Genomic DNA, 18601 nt, shown 5'->3' on the forward strand with positions numbered 1-18601 from the left:
AGTACGTCGTTCATAGAACAACGGGGTGGTCTGGGCTGAAAGGGACTGTAAAGCTCATGCCATGGGCAGGGACACCTTCCACTATCCCAGGTGGCTCAAAGCCCCTTCCAACCTTCACTTATGTGGTTTGTTTGATTTGCCATTGACTTCTTGTTGAAATCACAAGGTGAAGTTAGCAACATTTTAGGAAAGTGTAAAACAATTATTAGGAACATTTTTAGGAAAAAATGTAACTATTATTGTACTTGGACAATCAGATTAATTTAGGCTTTTTCTTGTCAGTATTTTTATGCATGTACACAGAACACGTCAACCTCCCTGTGAGACTAGAGAGTGTAAACAGGCAGGCATTTATACATTAATGTAGTACAACAGGCACCCAGATAATACTGGTGCAGTGGTAATAAGTAATAACTAGAAAAGTGCAAGCCAAGGGAACTGGAAAAGCCATTCCATTTTTCCATGTATATCATGTTTGGAAATACTGGATCCAGTGAGTTCAACCACTGTCCCTGTGTGCTCAGCTTTTAAAAGATATTCTTTGCTTCTGTTGGCTCTTAGTTTCTCTCCTGAGTTGTAATATCATGAACTATAAACTTCAGCAGAGATAGATGCACAAGAAGGAAAAATAATCATGTGCTTGGAACTCTGGATGATTTTCAGTTAAGACTCAGTATAACACACACAAACTCAGAGCTCTGTGCAGGGCTGGGTTTGTGTAACATGCTCTGAAGTTTGTCATGTTACAGTAACGAAAGTGCCTGGTCAATATATTGAGAGACTGAGAGATAATCCACTTCTATGCAGATTACTTCATATTATTAACATTTAACTCGCATTCTAAAATTAAAAAAAAAATACAAAATAGAAAAGGGTGGGGCACAGCAAATGTTTGCATACATACTGCTTGCATTAAGAGCTGCAAGAAGAATTATTGTCTCTCCAAGTCAGCCTGGTGCAAAGGATCACAGTGATAGGCCCAACTACTGAGTTATTAGCTATTGCTTTTATAAACAGAGTTATGGTTTATAGAAGCCTTTCGGAGAGTCAGTTTAGTCTGGATCTTCCTGAGAAGGCTGGTCTGGTCTGGTCTGCTCACACGGTTTGCTGCCTGTAATTTGGTCCATTTAGGAAACAAACAAAACCTACTTAATTCAGTACTTAAACAATAAAATTATGATTAATTTGATTATGCCAGAACATTGGTAATGCTGAAACACTGAATGTGTAATGTTGTTGCAACCATCCTGAATGCTTCATTGCCAAATGATCTTTGTGTATCATTGGCATATATTGATGGATGCTGAGTGGCTGAATTTGTGAAGGGCTTTTGTGAAGTGCTTTGATATCCTGGAGAAAACATACTGGCATTTTTTTCATATCCCTTTAGATCTGAGAGACATCAGAGTGTGTTTTATTTTTTCATTGTAAATATTATAATGGTGCCAGCAATGCAGTATTTACTGCTTTTCATATGCGTGAGAATACTAAACATATGTATTTCTAAAGGAAATTCCAGAAGAATGTGAAACTAGCTTGTAACAATAATTTGTAGGTTTGTGCCCATTGTTTTCAAGAATATGTAAATTGTTACATTATAGAACTTGCTTTGAACCCTGCTACATAATTATCTGCACTAAACATCAGTATTCAATTTGGAAAATCTGTAGCCAAGTGTTTTATTACAATTTCGTGGAAAAGGAGAATGTGAACAAAACCGTAGAGCAAATGATCTGAAATGCAGTTAAAAATAATGAAAACCAAGCACCAGCCACATAAACACACCAGATGAAGACACAGCAAATGAAGATCATAAAAAATAAACTGGAATAAAAACACATAAAGCCAATCCTCAGCTGAAGTAAATGGGGACATCTGCACCAGGAGTGAGGGAACCATGGTCATTTGTGTTAGCTGAGGGTCTGTCTGTGCATTTGTTACAAGTCTGATGTTCAGGAGGACATGACAGTAACAGCAAAGGCTTTTCGGTCAACTGGTTGCATAGGGCTGCTGTAGAGATTTGATGTTCTGACAAATGTCCTCCTGCAAATCCAGTTAAGTTGATTTAAACTAGTCCCAGAGTGCCCCACCCCTCTGTGGGGCTGGCACAGGGAGGCAGGGAGGTGCTCAGTTCCCATCGGGTTCTGGGCAGTGCTGCAGGAGCTGCTCTGACACTGGGCACTGCTGGGGCTGGGGCTGAGCACACACCCGTGTGCCGCTGTCTGGGGAGGCTGGAATAGCTGAGCAGAGCAGGATATGTGGCTGCTGCAGTTGTAATTTCCAGGGGAGATTCTTCAAGCAGTCAGTGGCATTGATCATAACAACCCCAAATACCGGGAAAATCACACAGGAGTTAGGACAGTGACGATTGTTAGAGTGTATCTTGTACTTACTTGTGCAAGGGCACGTGTTTGCATTTCCATACTTTCTCTTCCTAGGTATGCCTGCTCTCATATCCATTGTGGATCACCACGGCCATTTCCAGTGCTCCAAGCCCCAGCCAGTTTCAAGATGTGGTATGAAACCCCTTTTACTTGCATCTCAGCACAGTTCTTTCTAATATATATAAGCCCTAAAGTGCCTGAATTGTTGGCTCAGCCAACTCCATCAGCCCATCTGTTTTTGTCTCTTATTGCTCTCACTTTCATGTGTGTCAGTTCCCTCATGCATCTCCTTAAAAGCATGTTCAGCTGTGCAAAAGATCTTCCTTGCCTCTTTCATGTGCACAGAAAAATACAAATGCTGAGCACCTTAATAAAGTACCACAAAAGAAAGTAACTCTGCCCTGACATGTTCTTCGATGGGGTCTCTGGTCAACTGCTGTTTGGAGAACTTCAGTTTGTATTTTATCCTCCTGAAACAGAATGGGAGAGTCTTGCGTGTGTCCTGGGTGTTTCAGAATATGGTCAAAGGGGGAGCAAACACTATTAGTAATAAATTTGTCGTAAGGGCATGTCCGAATTCCGTAGAGTCAGCTCATTCTCCCTGTGGGGAGTGTCTGGCTTCCTGTGCTGTCAGTCAGTCAGTCAGCATGGGGAAGTGGTGCTAAAAACCAGGGGAAAATGGAAATGGATGAGCCACAGTGCAACCCAGGGTGCTCTGCCCAGGGCAGGGACGCGTTTGTGTGAGGTATTCCAGCAAGGTATTGCTCAGGAGAGAGGTGTGAGTGTGGGGGTGCATGTGGGGAGATGAGGAACAAGGAGATTCCAGCCTGCTTTCTACACGACAATTTCACCTCTTTTTGCCAGAATTGCCTGGAAGGTGTCTCGAAAGCCAGCAGAAGGGAGACCATTCCCAAGGAACAGTAACCTGCCTGCAGGCACAAGGAGGTCAGTAGTGGGTGTAGCAGGAAGGACTCAGAGCAGGTTTTGGTCCACAGAAAATCAGAGAGAGCAAATTACAGCTCTTTAGTCCTAGAAAACCTGTGGGAGCGTGGGACGGTGAGAGGGAGGAGGCAGTAAGAGAACGAAAGATGATGATTAGGGATTGGGTAACTAAGGGCTGTAAGTGGCTGTGAAGGGATAGTGAAGAGAGAGCGTGGGGCAAGGGCAGAGGAGGAGTAAGCCATGGAAGGGGAAGATGGGAAAGGCAGGAATCTGGGCACAGGAGAAGAGGCCTGAGAAGAAGCGAAGGGGTAAGAGCTGGAGGGGCAGGGGAACGGAGGAGTAAACGGGGGGGCAGGAACGGGTGTCCCCGCGTGTGATGCCGTTTTGTCGTTGCCCTGCGGCGCTGTGGGGCCCGGAGAGGAACAGCTGGAGCGAGCGGGAGGGTGCCTGGGATGCTCCTGATTAATAGCAGAGGGTCCGGGCCGTGACCGCCGGCTCGGCATGTGCTGGAGCCGCGCGGCGCGTTCCCAGCCCCCCTGCCAGGATGAGGGGGGTCGGAGGAGGGAGGGAGGAGGGAGGGAAGAAGGGAGGCAGCGAGCGGGACGGGGCCATCGGCATCCAGCGGCAAACAAGCGCTCCGGAGCCGCGGCTTCCTGGAAGCGGAGCCCAGCTGGACGACAGGAGGCGGAGATAAGCGGCGGTATCGGGGCCGTCCGGGCGTCCCCGCGACAGCCGCGGCGAGAGCGGAGCCGAGCCACGCTCCGCGCCCCGCAGACAGCGCAGGTAGGGGCGCACCTGACGCGGCACTCCGCGAGCGGCGGCGCGGGGGGAGCGGGGACACCGGCACCGGCTCGGTGGGTGAGAGCTGCGGGGACAGGGAGGGCACAGGGCGGGCACCTGTGGGGGGGATACAGTCACCTATGGGGGGATACAGTCACTTATAAGGGAAGGATGCAGTCATCTATGGGATGGGGATACAGCCACCAATGGTGGGAATGCAGTCACCCGTAAGAGAAGGATGCAGTCAACTATGGGAGGGGGATACAGCCACCAATGGTGGGAATGCAGTCACCTGTAAGAGAAGGATGCAGTCAACTATGGGGGGGATACAGTCACCTATGGGGGGAATGCAGTCACCTGTCAGGAGGATACAGTCACCTCTAGAGGGGATACAGTCACCCATAAGGGAAGGATGCAGTCATCTCTGGGGGGGGGGGGATGCAGCCACCTATGGGGGAATGCAGTCACCTATGGGGCAGGTGGCATCCTGAGGAGTCTACAGGCATCTGTGAGTGGGCAAGCTCCAAAGGACGCAGATACTCCTACAGAGGCTGTACCAGCACAAAGAGGTTTGGTGGCTCTTTATCCAGGATAAAAGAATTCACGCCAGGAAACACCCAGGAACCCCCTGGGAGGGGAGAACCTGGCTGGAGCAGGTGGAGCAGGACAATGTTTATACCATTATGTCTTGGAGGTGTCATTGCATGTACTGGTTATATTTTAGTTAACTTTTTGTCTGTGCAGAGATTACATTTTATTTGCTCATAAATACAAATTGAGAGTTTGGGTCACAGCCCAGCTGCATTTTGATTCACACAGAGTTTAATTTCCCCTTTTAAAAAGTGTTTTAAATAAGTTGGGCCATATGGAAATAGAGTTGTTCATCAACCAAATAAACTTGAAGGAATTTGAAAAATAAGGTTACATATTTCTTGAGCCATTTCTTGCCTATTGAACCAGAACCAGTACTCAGACTCTTGATTCAGTCATTTCCTTTGTTGGGATCAAGACTTAATCTGCCCATACCTGTGTTTTCACAGCTGCAAAGTGGGAGCTACACCTATTGATGAGGTGCAGTATATACACTCATGTTGAGTGGAGTGGGACATCTGAGAGAGATGTAGTGGCTAAAGGAACATGCATATGAGAAACTCCTTCTTTGTTGTGTTCCTTTGTCATGCAGTTGATTCCCCCCATGGTGCTGTTCCAAATCCTGCAGAATGAATGACATAAGCGCCACATGTAGTAGTGCAGGAAAAGCTGCATGAAAGCTGCCAAAATGGGCTGGAGCTGCCACTGAGTGGCAGGTCCATCCTCTTTATGCCCCAGATCTAGAGAGAAATGTGTGAGATCCAACATGTGTGATCTGGTAGTGAACAACTAGCTTGGTGAAATTTTCCTGCAATTAGTGTCTGCATACTCGTTAGAGGAATGAAGTGGCTTCCTTGAGGTGACAGGTCCTGCATCCCGAGCTGGGGCTCCATTCTGGAGTCAGTCAGGAGCTGCAGGGGAGCAGTGGTGTTTCTGTTGACAGCATGCTGCCAAACCCGTGCAAATATGGACCAAACAGTGAGTTATGTAATGGCATTCCCAAAGGGGTAGTGTAAGGTTGGGATGATTTCCTTCTGTCAAGACAAAGCACAGCTGTACAGTTGCTCTACAATGTTTTCTCTAGCCCTGGGTTTCTTAAGAGCAATCCAGGCAGGGAGCTGGGACCCTCTAATATCACATCCACCAACAGCACTTTATTGCCTTCTACAGCTAATTCCTTCACAAATATTCCTTTGCAATATCCTCATAAAGAGCCAGAGAAGCGCAATAGAGTCACTGTGGCTAGAAAGGGAAACCAGACTCAGCCTGGGGAGGGGAAAGTTATGATCTTCATGTGTCTCTTTCTCAGGGGTCTGAGGAGTGATAATGTGGAGTTACAGAGCACCAGGACAAAACAGAGGTTCTGGATATAGAAAGTTATATAAGGGAGGGAGAACTGTCTCAGAAGGGTTATTAATTTGTTTCATTTGGATGAAATAAATAGAGAGACTGGAAGTGAAGGAGATATTTTATGTATAGTAGTAGGTTTAATATTAGTTAAATCTGCACACTTGATCTTAGCCAAAAGACTGAGAAAGAGGGAACAGACAGAACTGAATTATCCAGACTGTTATTGCCCAGAACTGGATTTTGGAAGGTGATTGGCTGGTGACAGTCCAAAATTATACAGACAGCAAGTCGTGCAAAGGCCATCAGCCAGACTTGAATGGCTACAGGTGCTCTGGCCCTGGCTTTAACTCCCATCCTCAGATGCTGCCTCTGGACACACGAAAGGGACATACATATTTATGAAATACCAGGTTTTATCCACTTTTTTCAACTTTTCCATTCCTGTTGCCAGTTTATTCTCCCTGAGGACAGACTGCTTTAAACCAGTATGTCTTCAAAGACAGAGTGGCTGAAAAACATAATTTTTATTCAATTTAACTTTTTAGGGCAAAACTTGGTTTTCAGCCAATCAAGGCATTTAATCATTAGTAATTTAGAAGATCAGAACACCAAGATGATGTTCTTTGTCACTAATACAGAAATACTTTAAAGTGTAGTTAGCAAACAGATTTATATGTAACTGCTCTAGATTTGGATTTAGCTGTTTCAAATTAAATAATAAAAACGTTTTATGGAGAACTAACATGCAGTTATTATTGGGAAAGTAACTGTGTCAGTGATACTTTGTTATTCATCAGATATGTTCTTTCCATGAATTTGTCCCTGATCTGCTTGATGAAGTAGCAAAAATCCACTTCCATTATTTTTTTAACTCCTGTTGCTCCAGGCTGAGTTCAGGGAATGCCCTAGCCCTTGGAAAATGCCCTAGCCCTTGGATCATGAATTATGTCCATGGCAGCATTTGTATCTTGAGATGTCGGGCTCAGTTGCACAATAATACCCATAATAACTTGCATTGGATTATAGTCATGCAGTATGATTGAAGATTGAGACTCACTTTTCAGGATTGTTAGTGATTAAAAACCTGTTTGTTGGTTGACTGAGCAAACTGAATTTGGGCTGTAAGCTTTTATTCTTGTTTTTCTTTTCTGTCACTACAACTAAGTTGTTCAGACTACAAATCCTGAGAATGCTGATGTGCTCAAGCTGGGATGTCCAGGACTCACATCAAGCATCAATAGGCTCCTGTAATTTCAAGTAAGGCCAATAAAATCACTTGGTCCTCAAGAGATCAATGAAGCCAGGGCTGATGTTTTGGGAAGAAACATCATGGAAATAGTAGTCAGGCACTGGAAGGGGCTGCCCAGGGTGGTTTGGAGGTGCCCAAGTAAGGACTGGACATGGCACTCAGTGCTCTGGGCTGGGGGACAAGGTGGGCATTGGGCACAGGGTGGATTTGGTGATGATGGAGGGCTTTTCAACCTCGGTGATTCCATGATTCTGGGAGGGGTGACTCCCCCCAGGGGCAGCGGAGTTTAACAGACACTTGAGGTGCTCCTGAAATACCTGGACTGAGAAATGGTGATAGTACAGCAAAGTTACCAGTGCTGGGGGGATGATAAGAAATCAACATCAATCTTTCTCCATTACATAGGGAGAGTTATGTTTATGATTAGGGAATGAACCCTGTTCCTCTTAGCTGAATAGTTCCCTCACTTATTTCACATGGTAGGAACAGCAGTAGCAAAGCACTCATCATTTTTATTGAAAAAAATCCCTGGCTTATAGACAGTGTGTTTGCCATGATAGTTTTCTCTAACCCTTGTTCAAATGTTTTAAAGCTTGTAACTTTGAGCTATGCAGATCATCTGTAGCTGATGTTCTGTGAGCCTCTGAAGGAAAAAAGGGTGACCTGATTACGTGTATTCACAGATCTCTCTACTTCACATTCTTACAGGGCAGAACAGCAACATAACTTTCTTCTTTCAGGATAGTTAATGTTCTGGCCCAGAATTACAGCACCAGATGTGTTGCCACAGAAACAATTTAAAGGGAGAAGGAATTGTGAGCAAATTGTCTTTCTCGTGGAAAACGTTTCAGAGCCTCTCCTTGGTTTCCATGTTTCTGTGTGTGTGCAGAGCAGAGAGTAAGGGACAATTTTGCTTTTTGTTTCATACATCTGTTAGTGGTTTAAAATGCTGTGTACAGGACCAAAAATTGAAAAATATTCTATTATGGGCATGACTGACGTACCTCAGAGACATTTTTTATTAAATCCTTACTCATTTCTAGAAACTTTTTCACTGAAAAATGTGCAGTGTGCTAGCTGATTTACTTACCTCCACTTGCAACATGCTTTGAAAAATATTTCCAGTAATAGTTGTTTCTGTGAAAGTAAGGAAACATTTGACTTTATAAAGTTATCCCAGATTTTGATGCTGAGAATTAGTATCACATTTTACTGACTACAATTGACATGCTGATGAAAAGAAGGAATGTTTACAGGAAATATTTTGATTTAATCTTGTCTAGGAAGCCTTAAAGTAGCCAAAGCCCTTGATTTTAGCTGGCATTTCTTTTTCTCAAGATAGTGGATACTCTGTTCAACACATTCTTTTCTCAATTATTATGAAAATATTTGAACAAAATGCAATGTGAATTATCTTAATATGTCCTTTACACTTCTTTGACCACAGAATGGCATCTTCATCCTACACTTTTGCATTTTGTTGGGGACAATAATGAGAAAAAACGTCCAGGAAGGCCCCAGCCTTGGGAAAATTTATAAAAGACCAAGATTAACACAGAAGGAGATTTGTTTCCACAGTTCTGTGTCATCCCTGCATTTGGGAGGTCTTTTTCCATGCAGATTTTGAAATACTGCTGGCTGTGGGGTTGAAGGAGACGTAATTGATTTATCTCACCAAGAGCCAGGGTGAAGTTTGTGTCTCTTTGGAGTGATGGGAAAATTTTGCCATATGCATCAGTATGTAGAAGATGCCCTGTGATTTGGGAAGGCAGTGGATGCACAATGTTAATCTGAGAAAGATTCTCTTCTTATTTGTTTGTTTAGTATTTCCCACTGTGAGATCTATGGTTATTGAATCTTTTCCCATATAGCCATACTTTTTAATGCCCCTCAGTTTGGAAATACACATTTTATTTTTTTGTTATTGATTTTTATACAACTCTGAGATCTTCACTTCTCAATTTGATAATGGTTTATAACAGAAATATTGGAATATAAGTAACTGCTCCTAACTCTGGGATACGTGGATATGCCTATGGAAATAGTTTTGCCTTGTTTCAAGGGTCCTACAAGAGTCTCTCAGCTCTGGAGCTCGGCTGGGTGCCACGTCCCACATCTGAGTTCTGGCAGGTTCACAGGCATGTACATCACCAAACAAGATCTGCCAGGCTGATAGGAAATTCATTTCTCTCTTGCATTCCTTATTCAGGCAGAACTCCAACCCTGGGTGTGGAAGGAATGCAGAGCTGGGCCTACAGTTTGTGTCTGCACAGGTTAGAATTGAACTTCCATTGTGAAATGGGGATCTGGATCTGCATCTGTGTTTCGCTCCAAGACCGCAGATATTTGCATCTGCTTTGGGTGCTCTTTGGGGTGTCCTTATGTTTACAAGCTGATCCAAATGTCCCCTTAATTAGTTCACATCTCTTCTGTTTGATCCCATGAGAAGGCAGGCTGGTCTTTCCTTAGGCAGTAGAGCTTTCCCAGACAGACCTTGTAAACTGGAAATATAGGTACTTGTAATTTTCTTATAAACCTCCTCTGGGCCTGAAATGTCTTGGCCTTGGTTTCAATCCAGTATTGAATAAGACTGGAAAGTCTGAATAATGTCAGTTCAGCTGTATTTGAGTTATTCAAATGCATTTTAAAACTACGTACTTTCCACTTACATTTTTCCATAATTCTCTGCACTTACATAACCTGCGTTTTATTATTTAAATTGCCACAGGCTTGAAGAGGAACATATCATTCTCCACTACTGGGCCTGAACAGATAAACAGAGAGGCAATTCAAAGGCCTCAGTGTGCTTTAAAATCTGAGTGATTTCTGGTTTAGTGTTGGCATGAATAGGTTTATATTCCTACTAATGCAGGAAAGACCCTGCAGTTCACCCAGGCGCTGAATTTCTGCAAGTCTTCTATTACCTATGGAGTTTTACAAAAAGAGTTTAGAAGATTCCTTCAGATAATAAGAAAGGATTATTTTTTATGGGATCTGTAAAGTTAAAATAGTAGGCCAGGGTTTTCCAAAAGGAGTGACACCCAGAGATATTCCAAAAGCACATGCAGCAGTTGGAGCATTCATTACAGTCCAGCCTATGGATGTGGCTGATACTTGATCTGTGCAGAAAATTCCAAGGCTTTTCTCAAGGTTTCAAGGAAACTGATTTGTAGCAAGTGCATTATCTGGTTTTTACAACAGAAGACAAAAAAGAGCAGTTCCAATGGCTGGATCATGTGTGAAAATGGCTGGGTTTGATTCCATGTGCAACACCACAGCATCAGGTACCTTGGTTGTACCAATACGTGTAGCTGCACATTTCTGTGTGCCTGTACAGTGCTCTCAGAGCAGCAGGATATGCCCAGCCTGTGTGGAAATCTGTCACTAGGCCTTTGTTACTCATTGTCTGAACTGGAACCCACACTGTGATCTCGAAGGTAATGCCACCTTTGAAGAGTCCTGGCATGTAGAAAGCTGACGGGAACTACTCCTTCAATTAACCACAACTGCCATGAGACAATAGAGCTGTCTTTGTGTAACTCTGCTGAACTCACTGGAGCTTGTTCCTAATTCCACTGAGGCCCAGTTGTGCCTCTCCCTTTCTCTGAAGGGTTCACATGCCAATGTGTTGTGCAACCAATGTAATTTGTTAACAAATAAAGAATTCAAATAACCTTAGAAAATCACAGGCATCCCTGCTGTCTGCAAACAAACAGCAGAAGTGCAAAACATTGAAATAGCAGTGCAAAATATCTCAAAATTGGTTGAGCTTGGGTTCTTCACAAACAAACCCACAACTGTAAGGAGTTCATGCTCTGCAGGGGAAGGCTTTGGATGAGAACATACACTGCATCTTCTGGTGAGATCTCCAGTCCAGACATAATTTGTGTCTGTTTTCTCCAAAGCTGTAGTAACACATGTTGAATATTTCCTCATTTGTGTATGAGTTTGACTGCTTTTAGTTTCATTTAAAGCTATAAGTGAGTGTGCTTTGACCTGTAATTGTCAAATTATCTTTACAGTACCGTAAAACTGTATCTCACTGTAAAATATCTCTCTTGAGTAAGCCAAGTCATATGGAGCAAAACACCATTTTTCTATTAGAATATTGAATGCACTGACTGCCATGGCTGCTGTAACTGTGTCAGAATCTGGATTTAATTCTGGATCTGGATTAGTGTGTTGTTGGAATCACTTGTCAACAAGTTTTGTATCTGAATGGCCCTTTCTGAATTTTGAAGATCACCCAAGAGTGACTTTCTGCCAGGCGGTTCTCTGTCTGTGCATTCTCAGTGGCAGTTCTGTGGAGGATCACAGCTAGGAGTTCATGAGATCAATGGTGCATGTGCTGATGGTTGGAGGGTCAGACTGCAAGTGTGGGAAAACTGTCAGGGGACAGAGAACATCCCAGGGACATCCTGTTCTACTCTGCCTCTCCAGCCAGCCATGGTTCCTGGTTAATGGGCAGACTGGTCACTGCTGTGCTCACAGCACCTTTCAGCAGTTCAGACTCTGCTGCCATCAGCCCAGGCCCATCTGGCAGGATGCTGAGGGTCCTCTCTCTCACAAATCAGGCCTGTCTGGTGCCAAAAAGGCAGATCAGCACACATGTCATGCCTTTGATATCACAGGAGTCATCACAATACTGAGAGATTTAACTGGCATGTCTGTATGTTGTCATGCATTTAATGTTATTTGCTGGTCTCATCTCCAGGACTCCTTAAATTGCCAATCAAGTGGGAGTTGGACTTGATGACCCTTGAGGGTCCCTTCCAACTAAGGATATTCCTTGACTCTCTGATTAAGCAATATGAGTGGGGACAATGTATTTGACCATCCATTTGTGTGTTCCATCCCTGCAGCTCCAAAAACTGTCACAGTGCAAAGTTGTCACTTCCCTCCACACCACATTCTGAAGACTGTTGTTTGTCCTCATTGTGGTGGGGCAGCAGGAGCTGATGCCCTAAGGATCAGTGTGTTGTGAACTGATCGATACCTTGAGTCTTGCTCACTGGCCTTGGGTGAGAGTCTTCCCTCTCCTGAGTCAGTGTGTGTGTGTTAGGATTACAATTCCCTCCTCCCATGTTGGAAGGGAACTAGGAGAACTTTCTTATGGGGGTCAGTTTTGTTCAGAGGCACAATCCTGCCCTACAAGAGTAGCCTTTGTTATAGACTAAGTCAATTTGCAGCACAAAAATAAGTCCTGTTTTATGAGGCATAGAGGACTTAAACAAAGATTTTTTAAGAAACTTGGTAGTTCTACACTTACTATGCAGCCATACTAACCTTTGTTCTGTGCTGCTTAAATGAAGTACTGCTGTAAGTTTGTCTCAGGTGAGGGGTTTTTAATGATGTGGCCAGATGGCATTAAAAGCTTCTGCAGCTGCATTGGCATGAAGTGTTGTAGGCTCATACAACTTACTCATTCCCCTGATGCTGTACTGCAGCACATCTGCACCAGCCAAGTCCCTGTAGTGTCTGAGACATCAGTAACAGGCCCCTCTCTCCAGCTGCCCTCAGCTGAATTGGGTAAGGACTGTGGAAAGTGGATGGTCTTACCATTGTGGCTGCATGTGTAGAAATGGTTATCTATAGTTACAGTGTACAGCAAACGTGGCCATGTGTTAGTACTCCTTGTTTTAGGTCTGAGGGACAGTTCTGACCATGCTGATAGAAAGCACAGCCTTGCCAGTTGCTGCATTCATTCTGGGAGAAGTTTTGTAGTGAATAACAGCAGTATTTGGATAGCAGTGAGGTGCTGGTAGTACAGATACACAGTGAAGGATTTTCATGATCTGCAGACTGCTAATGCCTTTCAACTGTACTACATGTTTTAAACCAACAAAGCTTTCTTGTGTAGTTTTATAGATCCATGTTACAAAGTTTCTGGCATGGCTGTGAGCATTAAGAGGAATGTGAACTAATGAAACCCGTAAAGATACAGCTTTGCTGGCTGAATATTCCTATAGGAACACTCCTTTTGCCAGGTTTGCCTGTGACTGCTGGAGAGAGAGGTAGAAACTGGCAGAAGACTTCAGTTCTTTCTTCTGTTGGAGTTTTGTTTGATGCTTACACAGAGATGCTGAGTAAACCAGTCCAAGGTCTAAGAAAAACTCCTTGTGATGCAGAAAAATAGGAAACACTAAGCAGATGCGTTGTTTGCAGTAAAAGCTTTGAGTCCTCAGGGAACAAACAATTGTGTTCACAGTCTTTGAAGGAGTCTGAAACAGAGAGCTGATTGATTTTTTTTGTGTGTGCACAAAGCTGAAATGCATTTTCATGAGTGACTCTTGCCGTGTTTGTTGAAGATATTCACAACATTTCAAGGGACCTTAACATTACATTAGCTTTTGGCCTCAGTGTTGGAGTGGTTTGATCTCGACTGATCCTGCTGAGCAGCTCCTGCTTAGCACTTCCAGTTGTCTGCATTTTTTTTTCCAGTGAGTAGCTCTTGTGCTTGGGCTGGGTGTTGTAGGGGGGCCTGGCATTTCCAGGAATCTGTTATCTCTGGCAGAAGTCTTGTTACTGTCAGTTATTGATAAGTGGGAAGCTAAACATGTGACTGATTAGACAGTGCCCCTTCAATGGCTGAGCACCAGTCTGATTTCACTGCACACAGTGGTCTTCCTCAGGAAATTTCTTCTACCACTAATTAATATTTTAAATTATTTTTACTGTATGATTTTGCTTATAACTTACCTACTTTCTGCTCCCTTCTAATGTAGAGGGTTTTTCTTTCTTGTTTACAAATTTCAGTCTTATTAGAGATATAATTTCCTGGTCTTCTGAAATTATTGTGTCAACTACTTAACCTTTAATGAATATGAGGAGGGAGTTTTCACATGATCAAACAGATTCTTTCTATTTGCTGACTGTGAAATATTTGAATTAAATAGCAATAACAAAAACACAGAGCTGAAGAATGCAAGTTTACAAAGGCCAAGGCAGATCTGTAGTCAGTTATTCTGATGGAAGGCACCACTGCTCTCCTTTGGAGATGTGTTGTCAGAACTGAATTTGTGAGTCCTCCCTACTCAACTTGCAAGAAAATAACTGCTTTAGAAAAACCACTTGAAACAGTAGTCTTTGCTAAGATGCCTTCTTTTGTCTGGAATAGATTGAAGGGGCACTCCATGAAGTGATGAGCATTGTAGGTTTTGTAGTGTTTGCTGGGCAAACAATGTCCAGAACTCGTACACAAGTTTGACTCTTCTGGTTTTATAATTTTCAAGAGAGCATTGCTGTAATTCTGTTTAGGCTTGAAACAATCCAAAGCTCTCTCCTAGGCAGGACCAGACTGACAAAACTTGACTATTTGGTTTAAAAGTAAATGTGGCCCAGTTCACACTGCATTTTGCTGAACTGCTCACTTCACCATTTGTATCCTGGTACACATGAGTCTTTCAGCTGTTTCCAAAGCCATCTCCTTTCGAATGTTTAATATCTAAGAACCAATTAGTTCCACTTTGTTTTCTTTGGATACTTTGCAATTAAACATTCTTTCAAGTGGGCTTTATTTAGCTAATTCTGTCATAGAAATAAGCTTTGAGGGAATGAAGAGAAGTTCAAGCTAGCCAATGTTTATTTTTATTATTAATAATTTATATTATGGTAGTCCCCAGGGGAACTAGGGCCCCACTAAACCCAGTTTCCTCTGCATGTAGTGACTGTGTGTCACAAGACTTTATACAGCAGAAGACTCTTTTTTGCTGCTGTGGCTCAGTGCAAGGAGCCCCTCTATGCCACAAGGAACCTACTGATGAAGAGCACAGAAAGACAAATCAAGAATCACTTTTTTAAAAGAAGGTTAAGATAGGAAGCAGAGGGAGAATCTGATGCATCTTTTCTATAGAAAACCACACTAATGCATTTTTCCAGTTTCAGTGCCAAATCATGACCTCAAAGGTCTTGTTCATCATCTCTGAAGTTATGGCAATGCTCCCAATGACTTTGCTGTGAGCAAGATTGGGCAGAGAAGTGATAGTCCTAAAAACCTTATCTATTTCTGAACTAGCAGCAGAAGAACCTTTGTATTTTAAAAACACTCTGTTGGGCAAAGTTAATCTAAAAAATGTTCATGTTCAGTCAGATTTCTATTAGAAGTTATGGTTTTCAGAGCATCTGAGCCTCAGTAATTGGTCTACTGTATGTTTTACAGAGGTCATGACAGAAGTAGAGCCCTTTCACACCTGCCAGATGTAAGAGTGACACAGAGCCAAACCCTGGGCTCCAGGGCATAGACTGGCTTGAACAGAGTTGCAGCAGTTCATACCCCCGAGTCTCTGCCTGCTCTCTATGAGACTCCTGTGTGAGTTAAGGGTAGAACTGGCACTGGGATGAACAGGGCTGGGGCTGGTAGTGCCTTCAAGCCAGTGTGGAGTGCAAACTTTCCTCATCAGTGCAGTTACCATCCTCCTCCCTTCCTTTACGTGGAGCATCAGTCTTTGCAGTACTCTTTCCATAATTCCAAAGGCAAAACCTAGACAGAAGTTTTCCTGACTGTATTCCTGTCCTCATTAGTTCTTTGAAAGGGGGTGAGACATCTGGTTCCAAGTACAGCTGTGTGGTGAGCATGTAGGGTTTTTTCTTTCCATAGAAAATCAATAAATCTGGTCATTTAAGACACAAATTTTATAGGAGCTAAAGTTGGGCTGTGCAAGTTCACCTCATTAAAAACAAGACCAAACCAAATAAAAGCAGAGAGTAACAGCATAAAAATGTGGGCCCTGAGTGTCAGAGCGTGTGTGTTAGGAACTGGTAAGAAGTGAAGGGGAAAGTACAGATATAGCCACATATATTCAGAGTCCTTGTTTTTTTCCACTAGTACATTCACATGCTTGTGGAGTGTCTACAGAAAGGGAACATCAGTGCAGAACACAGTGTTAGGATTGCTGTGACAGCTACCCTAATTTGTTAGGAAATAGAATAACTTCAAGCCTGTGTTAGAAGATACTGAATAAATTCAGCCCAGATAAAATGTTCCAACACACCAAGTAATTTTTTGACTCTGCAGTTGTTAGCTGGCCAATGAGAGACATTCTAAATTGTCTTGAGTTTGATATCTCCTTCCAAAAAATACACCCTTTTTCATCATCTTTAGATAAGTACCAAGATTCAGTAACCAGGACTGGAAATACTGACTTTGAAGGGAACTAACTCTGTGTCTACTCAGAACTCAAGAAAGTATCTGGCTTTAAACATAAGCCTTTACCCTCGTCTATTTCCCTCTTCTATTACATTCTATATACTTTTCCTTTATTTCCAGTGTTCTTTGTGAGACTGATCCTAACTTAGCAACTTGATTATTTCTGTGGCACAAGATTGTCTTGGTAACATTTATGGAAATAAACCAAGATTGCCATAGGAAATTGATTTAATGGTTTAATTCTTAATGAAGGAACAGTTTTCCTGATCAGACAGGTAAATGACAGAGCTTGTCCTACTTCAGAAGCACTGGGATACTGTGATTCATGGGGTGCAGTTTTTGAAGGTAGCAAATTGCATCCCACGTACTGTTGAACATCAGATTTTCACTGTTACTGGAAGTTTGTCATCTGATTTGGTTAATCTGTTCTTCTCAGTGTAATAATCAAAATAATGGTCTATCCATCATGGTGGCTTCTATTGAAGCTTAGCCTTGAGACTTTCCACAACACTAAGGCTGAGACAAAGGACCTTCCTCATTTCATAATTAACCTGGCAATGGGCTCCTGCATTAGAAGGTGGATGGATGGAGACATGATCACACCTGATAAGTCTGTTTGTAACACACATTCAGGCACAGATTGGGGAAAAGGAGGAGAATGAGGTGTGTGTTACAGAAGGGTGGTCTTTGGGGTTCATGACTAAGAAGAAGAAACCTCTCAAGGCCAGAATTGGTGGGACTCAGTGCACAGGCAAGTTTTGATTTGTCGGAAAGGGAAGAGCCTGTTCATCACTTGTAAACTGCTCTCCCTCATCTGATTCTTCTGTCAGTAATTTGGGTTTCAGGACTCACTGCAGTGCAGCCAACTGCAGACTCAGATTCCGCCAGCGCTGGGAAAGCTGCACGTCAGGCCAGCATGGGAGCCTGCCACATTCCTGAGTCCCTGATCCAGGCCTGCAAGTTTGTCATCAAGTTGGGAATTGAAACCAGAGGAGCCAGCAGCAAGGCCTGTGCTCCTAAATCAGCTGGTAATGGGTGGGTTGTCCAGTGCCTTCCCCCAGGAAGAAAGCCAGAGTCCTTGCAGGAGCCTTCCAGCACCTGGAAGAGCTGTGGCACAGCACAGAACTGCTGTGTGGCCCTGGGGATCTGCCATGGGCTGGCAAAGGAGGGAAATCAGGGTTTGGTGAGATGCACTCACTGCTTCTTCTCTTATTACAACATTGCCAGAATGCTAAGGTGGGATTTCCAGGCAGATGTGATTCCAAGCAGCAGATTTCCATAAGGGAAAGGGCGTGGTCCGTGGGGATGCTCCATGCAGAGGTTCCTGCTGTGCTCTGGGTGGCAGCTGCTGGCGGAAGGCATGAAGTGAACCCTGACACCAGGCCTTGGAAAATAGTTTCCAGGTCATTAACTGAGTCAGGCCAACTTCTGCTGCTGGATTCTACTGGGAATCTGGAGTAGAGGGCTGATTAATTTCCTCTGGATGCGCACACTGTCACTGAGAGCAGAACCGGGAGCTGCTTGCCAAGGTGGAGGGTGATGAGAAATACAGGAAGAGTTTGAGTCGCAGGCTTGAACAGCAGCTCATCTTGGGCTTGGAAGTCGAGTCCTGTGTTCAGAGAACCACCCTAGAAATGGGTCCATCAAAGGCACAACCTCCAGCATGGAAGAACCTGTCTGAGAGCAGCTGATGATACTTAAATGTGTTGCTGTCTGGGAAACCTGGACTCCAGCAGTCCCTTTCCAGAAGTTGGCATAAACCCATGGAAGGGCCTAATGACTAAAGCAGTAACTTGGATCAAAGCTGGTTATCTGATTTTCTTTTAATGGCTTGAGTTTGGCTAGGAGGAAAGTATGTCAGATATGCAGTATTTCAATATATATATTCAAGAGCTGAATCTGCCTCGATCAAATTTGCAGAAGTACCAAAACGAGTTACACACTGAAGACTCATTGGGCTCCTAAGAGCCTAAAGTACCTTCAAGAATGGAATTATACTCCTGAATCATTTGAGATTTTCAAAATACACCCTGACAGATGTAAGTTTGGTGCAAAGTAAAGGGCCCATCTAATAATCTGAGTTAAACAGGTCTGGGTCAAGAAGTTCTGCGGAAGAGCAATAGAATTTACCTCTTAGTGCCTCAGAGATGGATGATAAAA

At 43.4% G+C, this 18601-nt stretch overlaps 1 protein-coding gene across 6 annotated transcripts in view; it reads left to right on the plus strand.

The window, feature by feature from the left end:
- The first annotated feature begins 3051 nt into the window (after nt 1-3051).
- RIPOR3 (RIPOR family member 3) overlaps nt 3052-18601 on the plus strand; it is a 47393-nt gene continuing 31843 nt past the window's right edge. Inside the window, exons 1-2 of one of the 6 annotated variants that reach the window (XM_071573057.1) lie at nt 3052-3142; nt 3249-3634. The gene's annotated coding sequence lies outside the window, so the exon portion shown is untranslated. Of the gene's footprint in view, nt 3143-3248; nt 3635-3939; nt 4181-9547; nt 9570-18601 lie in introns of those variants that run through there. The other 5 variants (XM_071573059.1, XM_071573058.1, XM_071573061.1 and 2 more) reach the window with 5 other exon arrangements.

The sequence above is a fragment of the Pithys albifrons genome, chromosome 18 (assembly GCF_047495875.1).
Source record: "Pithys albifrons albifrons isolate INPA30051 chromosome 18, PitAlb_v1, whole genome shotgun sequence".
NCBI classification, from domain to species: Eukaryota; Metazoa; Chordata; class Aves; order Passeriformes; family Thamnophilidae; genus Pithys; species Pithys albifrons.